The sequence below is a fragment of the Zea mays genome, chromosome 10 (genome assembly GCF_902167145.1).
Source record: "Zea mays cultivar B73 chromosome 10, Zm-B73-REFERENCE-NAM-5.0, whole genome shotgun sequence".
NCBI classification, from domain to species: domain Eukaryota; kingdom Viridiplantae; phylum Streptophyta; class Magnoliopsida; order Poales; family Poaceae; genus Zea; species Zea mays.
The window spans coordinates 134,319,568-134,339,072 of NC_050105.1; the positions used below are offsets into that span (position 1 = coordinate 134,319,568).

Sequence of the window (19,505 nt, forward strand, 5' to 3'; positions counted from 1 at the left end):
AACATTGTCCCAATCCTTTCGCTAATGAGACCCCAGAATTTCACAAATGAACCCATGGTCCACGAGCGCATTGATCTACATCTTGTTTTTATTTTGTCCTTACCCCTACAATATTTCCTATTCATAGACCCCTATCGAGCCCGGGAGTAGAAATTCTATATTTTCTTACATAAAATTATAACCCCTATCATAGTTGATCTAATTAAAATAAGATGATGCGGGCAATAAGATGGACGGTGCGGATCAAGGAGAGGCAGAACGGCAGAACCACAAGAGGCAGACTACTCTTACACTCTTAATAAGTAGTATAGATATGATGCCACACAACACAATCAAATAAAATATAGAGTCAAAAAAATTTAGGAAGGTTGTGCATAATATGACTTCAGGGCCTTAAACAACTCACCACAATCCACACGAGTACAAGCTCTAGCGTATCTGGCGTCAACGCGTGTGCGGCTATCAGGGCCACGACAACACAACAAGCCTTCGTAATAAGTGCAACGGGCACAATTATGGCTCGGTAATTGGGGTACACGATAAGTCCACGCAACGTGCGCAACAGGCGCAATTGTGGCTCAATGATCACAACAGACATTCAGTGCCTACAGGGCATGCGAAAAATACGCGACTCAGTGATGGCGGTTCGACTCAACGGGAGCTGTGCGAATAAACGAGAGTGCTACATAGCAATCACATGACGCAGCCAAGTTCGTACGACACAAATATTGCGTCGTGTTGCTAGGGCGCAGCTAATGTATAGTTGATGCCATAACTCAGCCGATTAATAACGCAGCCTGTTCGGCGTGTCCGAGTACCCACTATACAATTTAATCGCTCGACGTGAGTCCAAAAGATCAACATAATATAAATACTAGGTCTGTGCCCGTGCGTTGCCACGGGAGTAAAAATTTAGTGTGAAACATAGATACGACAAATATTACTATGATATACAAAATTCGTGTGCCAAGGGAAATTTCTCCCTAAACAAAATACAATGCAATGAAACATGTTATACTCTTGCCATGCTACACAAGCTGTAGTTTCACAAAGTCATCGCAAGCAATTCGACCTAGCAGAAAAACTGCAGCACATTTGCTAGAGGTCTACATTGTTTTTGCTTCCCATTTGTCGATTCGACCAAGCACAAAGTCATTATACTTTCCTTCATAACTTGATGTTCAGTAAGCCCTACTAACTATGGCTGATATGTTAGCAGCTATTAAGATATACTCTGTATATGTGCATATTGAGTTGGTCGGACCTGTTCATACTAAGAAAAGAGCCCATCTTGTCTTGTATCCACCATAGCCTCCAACAACTACATTCACAAAAAAAACAGATATTAGTAAGGAAAACTAAGAAGGAAAATGGCAAAAACCCACATAAACATTAGTGGTGAGGTTTTAAAAACCTAGCTGCATTTCATACAATCTAACATCTATAAAATTTATAAGGTTTCAATATCCAAATAATCCTCCTCAAGTGTTTGACTAAAAAGCAGTTTCTTAGCTACCACCATCTTCATCACCATCAGCTTCAATTTTTCTGGTCGCATCATATTTTAATCGCATCGTATGGAACCTTTTAGGGATTTGTTCTGTCAGTATATCAATGGCTATTTCAGTATATCAATGGGCAAATCAAAATAAGAGGGAGTATAACTCTCCATTTGCATGTGTATAATCGACTTCCAATAGCAAAGCCTTAGGGAAGGTGCCACAAGTTAATTTCAACTAAGGGCTTGTCGGCGTTTCGAGACAGGGGGGTCCCTAAGCCGACGAGTGAGTGTGCTGCGTGCCCCAGCCCAGATGGGTCGAGCGCGTGGGCGAGCGCGAAGGGGGGAGAGGCGAGGTGGCCGGAGTCGAGCGTGAGAGAGGTGGAAGTCCCGCGGCCTTCGTGTTCGTCCCGCGCCCAGGTCAGGTGCGCTTGCAGTAGGGGGGTTACAAGCGTCCACGCGGGTGAGGGAAGCGAGCGGCCCCAGGAGAGCGCCTGTCCCGTCCTCGGTCCCGCGCGGCCAACATTCTCTAAGAAGGCCCTGGTCCTCCCTTTTATAGTCGTAAGGAGAGGATCCAGGTGTACAATGGGGGGTGTAGCAGAGTGCTACGTGTCTAGCGGAGGGAGAGCTAGCGCCCTAGGTACATGCCAATGTGGCAGCCGGAGAGATCTGGGCACCCTGCTGGCGTGATGTCGTGGCTGTCGGAGGTGCGGCGGAGCCTGGCGGAGGGACAGCTGTTGGAGCGGTCGAGTCCCTGCTGACGTCGTCCTGCTTCCGTAAGAGAGCTGGGGGCCGCCGTCGTCATAGAGCTTGTGGAGCGCCATCATTGCCCCTCCGGCGGAGCTGGCCGGATGGGACGCCGGTCTTGTTCTCCGTGACCCGAGTCGATTCGGGGTAGGATGATGATGGCGCTTCCTGTTGACGTGGCGGTCTGTGCCCTAGGCAGGGCGACGTGGGGGTTCCTCCGAAGCCGAGGTTGAGTCTGCCTTCCGTTGCCGTGGCCGAGCCCGAGCCATGGGGTCGGGCGAGGCGGAAGTCGTTCGGCCGAGGCCAGGGCGGAGTCCGAGCCCTGGGGTCGGGCGAGGCGGAGTTTCGTCGTCTTCCAGGTCTTAGCCCGAGTCCGAGCCCTGGGGTCGGGCGGAGCGGAGTTTCGTCGTCTTCCGGGTCTTAGCCCGAGTCCGAGCCCTGGGGTCGGGCGGAGCGGAGTTCGCCGTCTTCCGGGTCTTAGCCCGAGTCCGAGCCCTGGGGTCGGGCGGAGCGGAGTTCGCCGTCTTCCGGGTCTTAGCCCGAGTCCGAGCCCTGGGGTCGGGCGGAGCGGAGTTCGCCGTCTTCCGGGTCTTAGCCCGAGTCCGAGCCCTGGGGTCGGGCGGAGCGGAGTTCGCCGTCTTCCGGGTCTTAGCCCGAGTCCGAGCCCTGGGGTCGGGCGGAGCGGAGTTCGCCGTCTTCCGGGTCTTAGCCCGAGTCCGAGCCCTGGGGTCGGGCGGAGCGGAGTTCGCCGTCTTCCGGGTCTTAGCCCGAGTCCGAGCCCTGGGGTCGGGCGGGGCGGAGTTCACCGTGGCGCCTTTGGCAAGGCCTGACTGCCTGTCAGACTCACTCTGTCGAGTGGCACTGCAGTCGGAGTGGCGCAGGCGGCGCTGTCCTTCTGTCAGACTGGCCAGTGGAGCGGTGGAGTGACGGCGGTCACTTCGGCTCTGCCGGGGGCGTGTGTCAGGATAAAGGTGTCAGGCCACCTTTGCGTTAAATGCCCCTGCAATTTGGTCAGTCGGTGCGGCGATTTAGTCAAGGTTGCTTTTGAGCGAAGCCAAGGCCTCGGGCGAGCCGGTGATGTGTCCGCCATAAAAAGGGGGCCTCGGGCGAGACGGAAGTCTCTCGAGGTCGGCTGCCCTTGGCCGAGGCTAGGCTCGAGTGAAGCGTGATCGAGTCACTCGTGTGGACTGATCCCTGACTTAATCGTACCCATCAGGCCTTTGCAGCTTTATGCTGATGGGGGTTACCAGCTGAGAATTAGGCGTCTTGAGGGTACCCCTAATTATGGTCCCCGACAGTAGCCCCCGAGCCTCGAAGGGAGTGTTAGCACTCGCTTGGAGGCTTTCGTCGCACTTTTTTGCAAGGGGACCAGCCTTTCTCGGTTGCATTTCGTTCCGGTGGGTGCGCGCGAGCGCACCCGCCGGGTGTAGCCCCCGAGGCCTCGGAGGAGTGGTTACACTCCTTCGAGGTCTTAATACCTCGCGCAATGCTTCGGCTGGTCTGGTCGTTCCCTCATGCGAACTGGCCGTAGCCCGGGTGCACGGTCGGGGTCCAAGCTCTCGGGCTGGTATGTTGACGCTGTCAACGATTTGGCCGGAGCCGGTTTTTGCGAGGGCAGCCCCCGAGCCTCTGCACAGGGCGAGAGGGCGATCAGGGACAGACTCGACTTTTTACATACGCCCCTACGTCGCCTTTCCGCAAGGAGGAGGGGGGGAGTGCGCCATGCTACCCTCGATGGGCACCGAACATGGTGTCTCCGGTGAGCTGCAAGCGGGTAATCCGAGTGGACGTCCGTGCCCCGTTCGTTGGGGGTCGGCTAGGGGCCCAGAGGCACGCCCAAAAGTACCTGCGGGTGATTTGCCGGACCCGGTCCCCTGGTGACGGGGTCCGAGGGCTCGATGCCTCCCTTCGATGGGATTCCGTTACAAGATCGTTCCCGCTGGTCTCGGAAATGTCCTAGGGTACCTCGGGAGCGCAGCCCGAGCCTTGGTTATGTATCGAACGTACCCCTGGTCATCCCTCGCTCGGTGTCTGAGGCGACTGTGAACCCTTCGGGGGCCAGCCTTCGAACCCCTGATCAGTAATGGGCGCGGAGCCCGAGTAGCCTGAGGCGGCCATGGAACCCTTCGGGGGGCTGGCCTTCGAACCCCTGACCAGTAGTGGGTGTCGGGCCCACGCGATCTGAGGCGGCTGTTGAACCCTTCGGAGGGCCAGCCTTCGAACCCCTGATCAGTAGTGGGGGGCTCGGAGCCCGGTTCCTTCGCGGAGAAGGATCCCTTTCGGGGTATCCCCCTTTCCCGGTCCCTGTTGCAAGAGATAGAGAAAGAGGAAAACGGAAAAGGATACGAAATCGGACGACGTGGCGTACCTTTTCTGACACGGTTATTACGGCGAAGGTGAAGCGTCGCGCGCTCCTCCTGCCAGAGGCGCCGCGTGTCCCGCCGCGGAGTTAATGCGACGGGGCGAGTGGTTGGCGGGGCGGCCGTTGCGCGCGTGCGATCCGTTCGAGGAACGGGTCACGGGTGCACCGTCTCCACGCCGTGAGAGGAGGCTCTCTTGCTGTCCCAGGATGGGACGTGAGCCTGGCTGACGACGTGACTGCTGCGCCCGCCCGCCTGCCACCGCTATTACTGCCGGCCCTCTTTCGGTCGCTTTGACCGACGCGCCAGGCTGGCGCTGTTGGGTCGCCTCGAGTCGCGGCATTGGCTCCGCAACCGAAGAGGCGCGATGGTGGCACAAGTGGCGGTGCGGTTGCTTGCATGCAGCAACTGGCGCGCCGGTTGCTCGACGCGTGGGCCTGGGTTCCCAAGCTGGCGTGTCAGAAGTCGGAGAAGCGCGTCCATCTGGCGCGGTTGCTTGCCGCCTGCATGGCTGCCCGCCCCTTCTGCCCGTTGGTCTGGGCGGAAATGGGGGGGTCGCTTGTAACCGCTGGACGGTCGTGCGCACCACGCGCGGCGGTTCGGCTTCTTCTGCCCTGAGCCGGCTTGCATGACATGCGGGACCCAGGCCCCGAGTCGCAGGGGAGGGCCTTGGAGCGTGTTGGAGAAGACTCAGCCCGTGGCGCCTGGGGGCGCACGTAGGGAGAGTTGCCTTTAAAAGGAGGGAGACTCCTTTCGGAAGGCAACCATGTCCTCTTCCTCCCTTAAGCGCCGTGTCTTCTCATCTTTCAAGCCCCCGGATGGGGGGTATCCGCCGCCTCTCCGCCTCCTCGTTGGAGGAACGCAACTCCATGGGAGTTGGTACCTCTTAGCCATCGTTCGGCTTCAAGGATTTTCATCATGCTGCCCGGCTGCTCCCCTCCGCCGGCAGTCACCTGAGATGGCGACCTCCGGCTTGATGGTGGGGGAAAGCGAGCCGGGCTGCGGCCTCTTCCCCTCCCTCGGCCTCAAGGATTTTCGTCATCCAGGCCAAGATGGAAGATGAGGCGAGTCGGGGGGCCGCCCCGCGTGGGTCGGCTGCCCTTTTCTTCCCCCCGCGCCCGGGGGTGAAGGGCGTCCTTGAGCCCCACGGAGACTTCCTCCAGCCATGCCGGGATGTGTAGGGCGCTAGTGGCCCTGGATCTCCGTCTCCCTGCCTGAATGGCTGGTTCTCGTCCTCAGCGGGGGGGAGTCCTCCTGCCGTGACACCTGCCCCAAAGCTGCTGCCCAAGCCGCTTCGCTGTCTAGGGCAGGGGTGGTTGTCGTCGCGGTTGGAACGGGCGGCAGCGAGCCGCTCATCGTTCTTCAGTTACTCCGCAGGCCTTCCCCCTCGGAGGGGGGTTGTCCGTACCTGCGGAGGTGGGAACCGGAGTTCCGTTGGTAGTGGCATCTCGAGTGCCAGTGTTTTTTGTTCATTGTGGCTGTCGGGGCCTGAACATGTATGTAATTTCGGCACGGAGCTGTGTTTTTTCCTCATTTTCGAGCACTAAGTCTCGCCTGTTGATTATCTGAACCGCTTTACCAAGCATGAGTCGCCCCGTGTCAAGGTGACGGGTGAGGTATCCGTATCCCGGAGGCGTAGGAATCCCTCGGCCCGTTCGGCCTTGTTGTCTGGGGTTCCTCTAGCTTAGTTAAAGAGACCCCTCGGCCGCCCTTCGGTGGACCGAGGCCAGGGGTAGCGATATCAGTACGAACAGAGGCGGAGTTGGCTCGAGAATGGGAATCTGGTTGGCCGGAGCCTAGCCGTGTTGTCCGTCAGCGGAGCCGACGCCGAAGTCGATCAGTCGAGACCTCGGGTCGGGCTGGCGCCCTTGGAAGCCGGTTGACCGAGGCCCCAGGGGTAACCGGTCGAGCCGCCTGCTCGGGCCGGATTCCCGGAGGAGTCCCTGGGCCACGTCGCCGCCCGAGGCTGGGTCGGGCTTTGCTGGAGACGTCGTCGATGCCGAGGGTGCTACGGCTCCCTTCAGCGTGAAGACCCGAGCCTGCAGGATCAGATCATCTTGTAGCATGTGCTTTCTGCGGCCGCCGAGGCCAGAAAAAACACACCCTCGCCACGCTTGCGAAGCTGCGCCTTTTTTCCTCTCGTTTCGAGCATCTGGACTCTGTCGGTAACAGGGATGTTTGTGTGAGCGAGAGTTGCTTTTCGCGGAAGGGACGAGTGAGGTATCCGTATCCCAGAGGCGTGGGAATCCCTCGGCTCGGTCGGCCTTGCCGCTTACGTGTACTCCGTCGTTTCCAGGATCCGCTTTCCGAAGTAGTCAAGAAGCACGAAAGAAATCCTGCTAAAAAGAGATCCTTTTTCGAGGAAAAATTCGACGCAGAGGGGGTCTCCCCCCTTTTAGCCCCCGAGGGAGGGTCGGGCTTTGCCGAGGCTAGGCCGACCCTTCCTTGACGACTAAACTTTGCGTAGGCGCGAGGTATATGAACAACTTGAAAACATCTTAAGGGTAGAAGCGACGTAGCTGTTTGATGTTCCAAGCGTTGCCGTAGATCTCGCCTTGATGGTTGGCCAGCTTGTATGTTCCGGGCTTCAGAACTTTGGCGATGACGAATGGCCCTTCCCAGGGGGGCGTGAGCTTGTGCCTCCCTCGGGCGTCTTGCCGCAGCCGAAGCACCAGATCGCCCACCTGGAGTTCTCGGGACCGGACCCCTCGGGCGTGGTAGCGTCGCAGGGACTGTTGGTACCGCGCCGAGTGTAGTAAGGCCCTGTCCCGAGCTTCCTCCAGCTGGTCCAGCGATTCCTCTCGGCTAGCTTGGTTGCTTTGTTCGGTGTAGGCCCTCGCCCTCGGGGAGCCGTATTCCAGGTCAGTGGGCAAGATAGCTTCAGCCCCGTAGACCAGGAAAAACGGCGTGAAGCCCGTGGCACGACTCGGCGTCGTCCTTAGGCTCCAGACCACCGAGGGGAGTTCCTTCATCCATCGCTTGCCGAATTTGTTGAGGTCGTTGTAGATCCGAGGCTTGAGCCCTTGTAGAATCATGCCGTTGGCACGCTCTACTTGCCCATTCGACATGGGATGAGCCACGGCGGCCCAGTCCACCCGGATATGGTGATCCTCGCAAAAATCCAAGAATTTTTTGCCGGTGAACTGGGTGCCATTGTCGGTGATGATGGAGTTCGGGACCCCGAAGCGATGGATGATGTTGGTGAAGAACGCCACCGCCTGCTCGGACCTGATGTTGTTCAGAGGTTGGACCTCGATCCACTTGGAGAATTTGTCGATGGCGACCAGCAAGTGCGTGTAGCCCCCGGGCGCCTTCTGCAAGGGACCGACGAGGTCCAGACCCCATACAGCGAAGGGCCAAGTGACGGGTATTGTCTGCAGAGCCTGAGCGGGCAGGTGCGTCCGCTTCGCATAGAATTGGCACCCTTCGCAGGTGCGGACAATTCTAGTGGCGTTAGCCACCGCCGTTGGCCAGTAGAAGCCTTGCCGGAAAGCATTTCCGACAAGGGCTCGGGGCGCTGCGTGGTGGCCGCAAGCCCCCGAGTGTATTTCTTGCAGCAGTTCCCGACCTTCGGCGATGGAGATGCATCGCTGGAGGATGCCCGAGGGGCTGCGATGGTAGAGCTCCTCTTCGTCGCCCAGCAAGACGAATGACTTGGCGCGTCGCGCTACCCGCCGAGCCTCGACTTGGTCGAGGGGTAGCTCTCCTCGACGGAGATATTGCAGGTACGGGGCCTGCCAATCTTGATCTGGCGTGGCCCCGCTCTGCCCTTCCTCGACGTTCAGTGCCTCACCCTCGGAGGCCGCGGGTACCTTGGGCTGTGCCGAGGGTACCTGGGGCTGTGCCGAGGGTACCTCGGGCTGTGCCGAGGGTACCTCGGGCTGAGCCGAGGGTACCTCGGGCTCGGGCGCGTCGTCGAGCTTGACGGAGGGTTGATGCAGATCCCGGGAGAAGACGTCCGGGGGGACTGTCGTTCGCCCCGAGGCTATCTTAGCCAGCTCGTCTGCGGTTTCGTTGTAGCGCCGAGCGATGTGGTTGAGCTCGAGCCCGAAGAACTTGTCTTCCAGGCGCCGAACCTCGTCGCAGTAGGCCTCCATCTTTGGGTCACGGCAGTGGGAGTTCTTCATGACTTGGTCGATGACGAGCTGCGAATCACCGCGGGCATCGAGGCGTCTGACCCCTAGCTTGATGGCGATCCGCAAACCGTTGACCAGAGCTTCGTACTCGGCCACATTGTTGGACGCCGGGAAATGGAGGCGCAGCACGTAGTGCAAGTGCTTTCCGAGGGGTGAGATGAAGAGCAGGCCTGCGCCGGCCCCCGTCTTCATCAGCGACCCGTCGAAAAACATGGTCCGGAGCTCCGGTTGGATCGGAGTCGTTGGCAGCTGGGTGTCGACCCATTCGGCCACGAAATCCGCCAACACCTGGGACTTGATGGCCTTCCGAGGGGCGAACGAGATCGTTTCGCCCATGATTTCCACCGCCCACTTTGCGATCCTGCCCGAGGCCTCTCGGCACTGGATGATCTCCCCCAGGGGGAAGGATGACACCACAGTTACCGGATGAGATTCGAAGTAGTGTCGCAGCTTCCGCCTTGTCAGGATCACAGCATACAGCAGCTTTTGAACTTGCGGGTAGCGGATCTTAGTCTCGGACAGCACTTCGCTGATGAAGTAGACCGGCCTCTGAACGGGCAATGCATGCCCTTCCTCTTGCCTTTCGACCACAATCGCGGCGCTAACCACCTGAGTGGTCGCGGCGACGTAGACCAAGAGGGCTTCTCCGTCCGCCGGGGGCACCAAGGCAGGCGCCTTTGTAAGGAGCGCCTTCAGGTTGCCGAGGGCTTCCTCGGCCTCGGGGGTCCAAGCGAAACACTCGACCTTCCTTAAGAGGCGGTACAGAGGCAGACCTCTTTCGCCGAGGCATGAGATGAAGCGGCTCAGGGCCGCGAGGCATCCCATGACCCTCTGTACCCCTTTTAAGTCCTTGATGGGTCCCATGCTGGTGATGGCCGCGATCTTCTCCGGGTTGGCTTCGATGCCTCGCTCGGAGACGATGAACCCTAGGAGCATGCCTCGGGGCACCCCGAAGACACACTTCTCAGGATTAAGCTTGACTCCTTTCGCCTTGAGACACCGGAATGTCACTTCAAGGTCGGAGAGGAGGTCGGAAGCCTTCCTTGTCTTGACTACGATGTCATCGACGTAGGCCTCGACTGTGCGACCGATGTGTTCGCCGAACACATGGTTCATGCACCGCTGGTACGTCGCGCCCGCATTCCTCAAACTGAACGGCATGGTGACATAGCAGTACATGCCGAACGGCGTGATGAAAGAAGTCGCGAGCTGGTCAGACTCTTTCATCCGGATCTGGTGATACCCTGAGTAGGCATCGAGGAAGGACAGGGTTTCGCACCCAGCGGGGGAATCCACGATTTGGTCGATGCGAGGCAGAGGGTAGGGAACCTTCGGACATGCTTTGTTGAGCCCAGTGTAGTCTACACACATCCGCCATTTCCCCCCTTTCTTCCTCACAAGCACAGGGTTGGCAAGCCATTCGGGATGGAATACCTCTTTGATGAACCCTGCTGCCATTAGCTTGTGGATCTCTTCGCCAATCACTCTGCGCTTCTCCTCGTCGAATCGGCGCAGAGGCTGCCTGACAGGTCGGGCTCCGGCCCGAATATCCAGCGAGTGCTCGGCGACATCCCTCGGTATGCCGGGCATGTCCGAGGGACTCCACGCAAAGACGTCGGTGTTCGCGCGGAGAAAGTCGACGAGCACTGCTTCCTATTTGGGGTCGAGCCCGGAACCGATCCGGACCTGCTTGGTGGTGTCGCCACTGGGGTCGAGAGGGACGGCCTTGACCGTCTCCGCTGGCTCGAAGTTGCCGGCGTGGCGCTTCACGTCTGGCACCTCCTTGGAGAGGTTCTCCAGGTCGGCGACGAGGGCCTCGGACTCGGCGAGGGCCTCGGCGTACTCCACGCACTCCACGTCGCATTCGAACGCGTGTTTGTACGTGGGGCCGACGGTGATGACCCCGTTGGGGCCCGGCATCTTGAGCTTCAAGTAGGTGTAGTTGGGGACGGCCATGAACTTCGTGTAGCATGGCCTCCCTAGCACGGCGTGGTAGGTTCCTCGGAACCCGACCACCTCGAACGTCAGGGTCTCCCTTCGGAAGTTGGAGGGTGTCCCGAAGCAGACGGGGAGGTCGAGTCGCCCGAGGGGCTGGACGCGCTTCCCAGGGATGATCCCGTGGAAGGGCGCAGCGCCTGCTCGGACGGAGGACAGATCGACGCGCAGGAGCTTGAGGGTCTCGGCGTAGATGATGTTGAGGCAGCTGCCCCCATCCATCAGGACCTTGGTGAGCCTGACATCGCCGACAACGGGGTCGACGACGAGCGGGTATTTCCCCGGGCTCGGCACATGGTCGGGGTGGTCGGCCTGGTCGAAAGTGATGGGCTTGTCGGACCAGTCTAGGTAGACTGGCGCCGCCACCCTCACCGAGCAGACCTCCCGGCGCTCTTGCTTGCGGTGCCGAGCCGAGGTATTCGCCGCATGCCCTCCATAGATCATGAAGCAGTCGCGGACCTCGGGGAATTCCCCTGCTAGGTGATCTTCGTTCTTGTCGTCGTCGCGGGCCCTGCCACCCTCGGCGGGTGGCCCGGCCCTGTGGAAGTGACGCCGAAGCATAACGCACTCCTCGAGGGTGTGCTTGACGGGCCCCTGATGGTAGGGGCACGGCTCCTTGAGCATCTTGTCGAAGAGGTTTGCACCTCCGGGGGGCTTCCGAGGGTTCTTATACTCGGCGGCGACGACAAGGTCCGCGTCAGCGGCGTCGCGTTTCGATTGCGACTTCTTCTTGCCTTTCTTCTTGGCGCCGCGCGGAGCAGACGCCTCGGGAGCTTCTTCCGATGGGCGGCCCTGGGGCTGCTTGTCCTTTCGGAAGATAGCCTCGACCGCCTCCTGGCCAGAGGCGAACTTGGTGGCGATGTCCATCAGCTCGCTCGCCCTGGTGGGGGTTTTGCGACCTAGCTTGCTCACCAGGTCGCGGCAAGTGGTGTCGGCGAGGAACGCGCCGATGACATCCGAGTCGGTGATGTTGGGCAGCTCGGTGCGCTGCTTCGAGAATCGCCGGATGTAGTCCCGAAGCGGCTCCCCCGGCTGTTGCCGGCAGCTTCGAAGGTCCCAAGAATTCCCGGGGCGCACGTATGTGCCCTGGAAATTGCCAGCGAAGGCTTGGACCAAGTCGTCCCAGTTGGAGATCTGCCCCGGAGGCAGGTGCTCCAACCAGGCGCGAGCAGTGTCGGAGAGGAACAGGGGGAGGTTACGGATGATGAGGTTGTCGTCGTCCGTTCCACCCAGTTGGCAGGCAAGGCGGTAGTCCGCGAGCCACAGTTCCGGTCTCGTTTCCCCCGAGTACTTCGTGATAGTAGTCGGGGGTCGGAACCGGGTCGGGAATGGCGCCCGTCGGATGGCCCGACTGAAGGCCTGCGGACCGGGTGGTTCGGGCGAGGGACTCCGATCCTCCCCGCTGTCGTAGCGCCCCCCACGCCTGGGGTGGTAGCCTCGGCGCACCCTTTCGTCGAGGTGAGCCCGACGGTCGCGTCGATGGTGCTCGTTGCCGAGGTGGCCCGGGGCCGCAGGCACGGTGTTGCGCGTGCGCCCGGTGTAGACCGAGGCTTCCCGCATGAATCGGGAAGTCGCGGCATGAGGTTCCGAGGGATAACCTTGCCTTCGGGAGGCAGTGCTCTCGGCCCGCCGGGCCGCAGCGCCTTCTAGGAGATTCTTGAGTTCTCCCTGGATTCGCCGACCCTCGGTGGTTGACGGCTCCGGCATCGCGCGGATGAGCATCGCTGCGGTTGCCAGGTTCTGACCAACCCCGCTGGATGCGGGCGGCGGCCTGATCCTGACATCGTTGGCGACGCGGTGCTGGAGACCTTGGGGCAGGTGACGTATTTCTCCGGCCAGAGGTTGGCCCACCCATGCCTGTCCGACGTCCCGACGGATCGGCTCAAGCGCTCCTGTTCCCTCGTTGAGCCTGGCCTGCACCTCGCGGACTTGCTCGAGTTGTGGGTCGTAACCCCCCGCCGGAGTGGGGACCACAGCTAGCTCCCGTGGGATGTCGGCGCGAGGCACCGGCCTAGGGAGATCACCGTCCTCCGGCATGCCAAGATGGTTGCCTTCGGAGGGATCCCCTAGCTCGATGTGGAAACATTCGCGGCTTGGGCCGCAGCTCTCGTCGCCAAGGCTGCGGCTTCCATCGATACAGTCGGATAGGCAGTAGTCACATGCGGTCATGAAGTCCCGCACGGCACTGGGGTTGCCAAGTCCGGAGAAATCCCAAGCGATGCTGGGATCGTCATCTTCCTCGGACCCAGAGGGCCCGTAGGTCGAGACGTCCGTCAGTCGGTCCCAAGGCGACCGCATACGGAACCTCAGTGGGGTTGCACTCGCCTCGATGAGAGCGCCCGCCAAAACGAGGTCGTTTGGCGGGTTGAGGCCGAGTCGAAATGACGCAAGATGGGAGTTAGTCGGTACCTTTTTGTCGACGAGGAGCAACGTAGTCACATCGGGGACTGGTTGCACCGTCAACTCTGGTTCGAGGGCGACGTCCTGCAGGCCTTCCGCGAGCGCGCCGGCGTCGTCTTCTTGCTCGGGGTCAGCGTGCCGCGGGGGGACGGCGCTTGCCTCCGTCTTGAACGCGAGGTCGACGTCCGGCGTGCCTTCCGTCGGGGCGTCGGGGGCGTCGATTCGCTGGACGGCCGACGAAGCGCGGCCTCCCACCTGGCCTTGACGGCCCCGCCTCCTCCTCCGTTGGCGGGGGAGAGAACGGAGCGAGCCCGAATGTTGCCCTTCCACCACGCGGGGAAGACGTCGTCGATTCCGCCGCCGGCGGGCGGGTTGTCGGCCGCCATTGTCGTAGTCGTGCGGCGGTGGAAGAAGTATCATGTCGTAGCTGCCGTCGAAGGACATGAACTCAAGAGCCCCGAAACGAAGCACCATCCCGGGCCAGAGAGGTTGCTGGAGACTGCCCATCTGGAGCTTGACGGGGAGCTGTTCGTCAGCACGCAGCAGGCCCCTACCTGGCGCGCCAACTGTCGGCGTTTCAAGACAGGGGGGTCCCTAAGCCGACGAGTGAGTGTGCTGCGTGCCCCAGCCCAGATGGGTCGAGCGCATGGGCGAGCGCGAAGGGGGGAGAGGCGAGGTGGCCGGAGTCGAGCGTGAGAGAGGTGGAAGTCCCGCGGCCTTCGTGTTCGTCCCGCGCCCAGGTCAGGTGCGCTTGCAGTAGGGGGGTTACAAGCGTCCACGCGGGTGAGGGAAGCGAGCGGCCCCAGGAGAGCGCCTGTCCCGTCCTCGGTCCCGCGCAGCCAACCTTCTCTAAGAAGGCCCTGGTCCTCCCTTTTATAGTCGTAAGGAGAGGATCCAGGTGTACAATGGGGGGTGTAGCAGAGTGCTACGTGTCTAGCGGAGGGAGAGCTAGCGCCCTAGGTACATGCCAATGTGGCAGCCGGAGAGATCTGGGCACCCTGCTGGTGTGATGTCGTGGCTGTCGGAGGTGCGGCGGAGCCTGGCGGAGGGACAGCTGTTGGAGCGGTCGAGTCCCTGCTGACGTCGTCCTGCTTCCGTAAGAGAGCTAGGGGCCGCCGTCGTCATAGAGCTTGTGGAGCGCCATCATTGCCCCTCCGGCGGAGCTGGCCGGATGGGACGCCGGTCTTGTTCTCCGTGACCCGAGTCGATTCGGGGTAGGATGATGATGGCGCTTCCTGTTGACGTGGCGGTCTGTGCCCTAGGCAGGGCGACGTGGGGGTTCCTCCGAAGCCGAGGTTGAGTCTGCCTTCCGTTGCCGTGGCCGAGCCCGAGCCATGGGGTCGGGCGAGGCGGAAGTCGTTCGGCCGAGGCCAGGGCGGAGTCCGAGCCCTGGGGTCGGGCGAGGCGGAGTTTCGTCGTCTTCCGGGTCTTAGCCCGAGTCCGAGCCCTGGGGTCGGGCGGAGCGGAGTTTCGTCGTCTTCCGGGTCTTAGCCCGAGTCCGAGCCCTGGGGTCGGGCGGAGCGGAGTTCGCCGTCTTCCGGGTCTTAGCCCGAGTCCGAGCCCTGGGGTCGGGCGGAGCGGAGTTCGCCGTCTTCCGGGTCTTAGCCCGAGTCCGAGCCCTGGGGTCAGGCGGAGCGGAGTTCGCCGTCTTCCGGGTCTTAGCCCGAGTCCGAGCCCTGGGGTCGGGCGGAGCGGAGTTCGCCGTCTTCCGGGTCTTAGCCCGAGTCCGAGCCCTGGGGTCGGGCGGAGCGGAGTTCGCCGTCTTCCGGGTCTTAGCCCGAGTCCGAGCCCTGGGGTCGGGTGGAGCGGAGTTCGCCGTCTTCCGGGTCTTAGCCCGAGTCCGAGCCCTGGGGTCGGGCGGGGCGGAGTTCGCCGTGGCGCCTTTGGCAAGGCCTGACTGCCTGTCAGACTCACTCTGTCGAGTGGCACTGCAGTCGGAGTGGCGCAGGCGGCGCTGTCCTTCTGTCAGACTGGCCAGTGGAGCGGTGGAGTGACGGCGGTCACTTCGGCTCTGCCGGGGGCGTGTGTCAGGATAAAGGTGTCAGGCCACCTTTGTGTTAAATGCCCCTGCAATTTGGTCAGTCGGTGCGGCGATTTAGTCAAGGTTGCTTTTGAGCGAAGCCAAGGCCTCGGGCGAGCCGGTGATGTGTCCGCCATAAAAAGGGGGCCTCGGGCGAGACGGAAGTCTCTCGAGGTCGGCTGCCCTTGGCCGAGGCTAGGCTCAGGTGAAGCGTGATCGAGTCACTCGTGTGGACTGATCCCTGACTTAATCGTACCCATCAGGCCTTTGCAGCTTTATGCTGATGGGGGTTACCAGCTGAGAATTAGGCGTCTTGAGGGTACCCCTAATTATGATCCCCGACAGGGCTTGTATAGCTTCAGACCCAACTCCTTGGTGCTAGGCGTCCTTAAAACATCTTGATTTCGATTCCATTTTGAACTAAAGACTCAAACCACTACATTTTAGGCCACAAACCCCAAATTACGTAAGAATCTAGGAGCTAGATCAAGTATCTCCTTAGCAACGGGAAAAAGGGACATGGTCAAAGTACCTTCCCAAGTAGACTTCCAAGAAAATGGAAATATTGCAGATGTAGTTCATGAACCAATCCTGATCCTGGGTTTGGGTACAAAAGATGATCAGCAGTCTCCTACAAAAGGAAAATCAAGTATTCCAAAAGAAGCACGTGAGGCCTCATCCAACTGTAAAGCGATACTACAAGTACATATAATAGCTATTCCACCAGAGCAATTCTATTTGTGACATCAAAATAAATATATTTGTGAACCAGCATTCTACTAACTTAGTACTCCCTCCGTTCTTTTTTATTTGTCACCGATTAGTTCAAAAATGAACTAAGGAGCGACAAATATTCTATCTGAAAATAGTTATGACGTATGCACTCTTTGTGACAGTTCAGAACATGACATTATTTTCGTTCACATTTTTATTAGCTTATTAGTTAGCAAGTACAAGCCAGGAATGGAATGTCGTATCCTAGTCAGAGTTACTACAGGGATTGCAGCATGCTTGAAAACAAGGTGCAGCCATAAAAACACCCCCACCCACCGAGTCTCCCTCTTGCAAGAAATAATAACAAGGAAGAACTCTTGCAAGGAACAACTTGGTATTGGATTAGCAGCACACATGATGAAAATTCCGCTAACGGAATATAGGTCTCCTGACACCGAGTCTCCCTTTTTTCAGTATGTGCTTCAATCAACTATATAGAAGGGAAAACAAATCTAGTTCTCTAAAAAGAAAAGGCACAGAAGATTTCTGAACAACCCTTGCGTAGCCTAGGATCATGCACTCTTACTACAGACCATTATATGTTTAATTGTGAATAAGTAAATAAATATCTACCAATATAGAATGAGATATTCCACTCAATAGCTTATCATATTGCCTAGAGCATAGACCATACAGGAGAAATGCTAAACCATTTCTCTAACATTATATGTTTGTCATGTTTGAAGAGTGTAGGGTCGAGATGGCGGACTAGAGGGGGGGTGAATAGTCCTTTCTAAAACTAATTATAATGGCTAACACAAATAAATACGGAATTAAAACTATTTTGGTTTAGCCAAGACTACACTCCTCTAACTATTACAAACACCTGACAAAAGATTCTAATTGAAACAACTAAGGTGCCAAGATAGTGAAAGAGCTCTCCCATACAAATCTAGTTAGCAACGACATATAAATTATGCAAATGTAATTTTAAGCATAACGATAGCTCCTAAACATACTAGTAAGCAAAGAGCACAAAGCACAAGCACTACTAGAGAGAAACAACTACTTAGCTACACAAGCTAAGTAAAACAGATTAGCTACACAAGCTAAGAACAAGTGAGCAACTATTTTATTATAGGTATGACTAGATATACAAGAGCATACACGAGCAACAAATACTCACTAGCATAAGTATATGAACAAGTAAATACAAGCTAGTGAGGAAAGTTGCAAACCAACGGGAAGATGATGACACGTGGCACAATGATTTTTTTCCCGTGGTGTCGATGACTTGCCGGTCACCCCTAGTCCACGTTGAGGTAGATTCAAAGCTCCCAACCGCTCCTCTATCAAGTCTCCACTTGATCTCTTGAGCCGGATTGGTCAATGAACCCTCAAACCTCGATTCCACTAGAGTTGTTTTTCACCGCTCCGGCGAGGCAAGCACAACGCCTCTCACAATCACCACCGCGGCCTCTTCACAATCTCCTTTGAAGAGCTCACGGGGAACCACCACCAAGCCGTCTAGGAGGCGGCAACCTCCAAGAGTAACAAGCCAACGACCTCACTTGATGATCTCCCTAGTGCCTCAAAGATCAACAACTTGATGCAATGCACTAGATGGCTCTCAATCTCACTAGAATGCAATCCCAACCAATATGAGTGAGAGAGAGGGAGAGGAAAGGCTCCAATATGCTCACAAGTGTTCCAACTAGCCTCCTTCACACTTTCAACCCGGGCAACACAAGGATATATAGCCCCCTCTCCAAAACTAGCCGTTATGGGTCAATTGCCCCTTTTCTGCGCACATGCGGACGGTCTGCAATACAAGCCCGGACTGTCCGCACAAGAATCCCAACGGCTATAAACGGTTATAAAAATGTCAGAGCATTCAAAAATGACTTGCGGACGGTCTGCCCCTCAAGGTCGGACGGTCCGCGATACATAAAACTGAGCCAAAACGAAGTTTTGCTGACTCTGCACATTTGCTGAAATTTGTACTGCGGACGGTCCGCACCTGGACCCCGGACGGTCCGCAATACAAAATCTTTGTACTGTGGACGGTCCGCACCTGGACCCTGGACGGTCCGCAATACAAAATATTTGTACTGTGGACGGTCCGCACTCAGGCCCCGGACGGTCCGCAGTTCAAAAAATAAAACCAACACAGAACTACTCGAGTTCTGTCCAAACACCAATCCTTCAACTACGGACGGTCCGCCACCTGGGACCAGACGGTCCGCAGTACAAAAACTTCACGAAACACTGAAACTCCGTGTTTCTGCCCATTACCTCAAGTTAGACCTGCGGACAATCCGCCATGCTGGCCTGGACGGTCCGCGGTACCTCAATTCAGCCCACATTCAAGAAATCGCTTTTGAATAAATTTTATTACACGAACCAAAGCGTTGTTAGCCCTCATGCAAATGCACCAACTATACGAGCAATGAGGCACTAAAGACATGTCAAGTAAGATAATTGACCCCTCTTGATAGTACGGCTATCTAGCCTACTAACCCGGTCAATTATCAACCTCTAAGCACCTTTTGACCGGTAAAACAAAAACCTATTGTTATACCTTTGCCTTGAGCATTCAATTCCATCGCCTTAAATGATGAACAATGGGCATCCATAAGTGTAGCCAACCATGATACCTTTTACCATTTGTCCATAGCATGAAGTTCCTCCTCCACCATCATCAAGCCACTTGATCAATATCCCAGATCAACACATGGCTTGATAATTCTATAATGATATGATCCACTCCATGTTATCACATAGCCTTCTTGGTTCATCAATCTCAACATAGCTTGCTCTTCACCATTGCTTTATGTCCATCGGTGCTAAGTCCTTGCTCTTGCTTCACCGCCACGCGGTCCCTCACACATGAGCCTTTGACTTGCCCTTCACACTAGCCACTCGATCCATCGAAACCAAGCCATATCTCTTGATCTTCTCCATATAGCCACATGACACCATGTCATGTCTTCATATGCAATGAGCTCCTTTATCACACTAGTTGAGCATCTCAATATCACCAAGCCACATCACCACCATGGCTAAAATAACTCACACTAGTGTACCTATGGACTAATCACCTGTGTATCTCAACATAAACACTTATTAGTCCATATAAGTTGTCAATCAATTACCAAAACCAAACAGGGTCTCACAATCTCCCCCTTTTTGGTAATTGATGACAACTCTACAAAGATTTGTCGTTTTTGTTCTTTTCCAAGCTAGCTTTTCACACAAGTGTAAATTGCTAGTTTGGCAAAGTTCTTAAGTTCCTTATCCAACTTTAAGCTCATTTGTTAAGATTTGGATAAGCACCATAAAAATGGTTTGGTAGTGATATCCTCGCCTACATGTGTGCTTGGATGGTTTGGTTTCAAGCTTACACACATGCAAAGATATGAAAATTGAGGGGACATTATCACTACCACATGATGCTAAAGTATACAAAATAGAAATGTACCTTTGTAGCGTGTTTACTACTTTTCATTTCATCCTTAGCATCATCTTGCTAGAAACAAGTGAAACTAGATACCACATGAGATCATAATAAATAGGATTCTAGTTACTCCTTTCACACTAAGACTAGTCTTATAAATATCACTAAATCAATCATC

The 19,505-nt window shown here is 56.9% G+C and overlaps 1 long non-coding RNA gene across 1 annotated transcript; it reads right to left on the reverse strand.

Moving 5' to 3' along the window:
• Positions 1-911: 911 nt before the first annotated feature.
• Positions 912-17,608, reverse strand: LOC118473600 (uncharacterized). The gene is made up of 2 exons (XR_004853345.1): positions 15,689-17,608; positions 912-1,321 (listed from the first exon to the last, which is right to left on the reverse strand). It is a non-coding gene; the product is annotated as an uncharacterized lncRNA (long non-coding RNA).
• Positions 17,609-19,505: the final 1,897 nt, after the last annotated feature.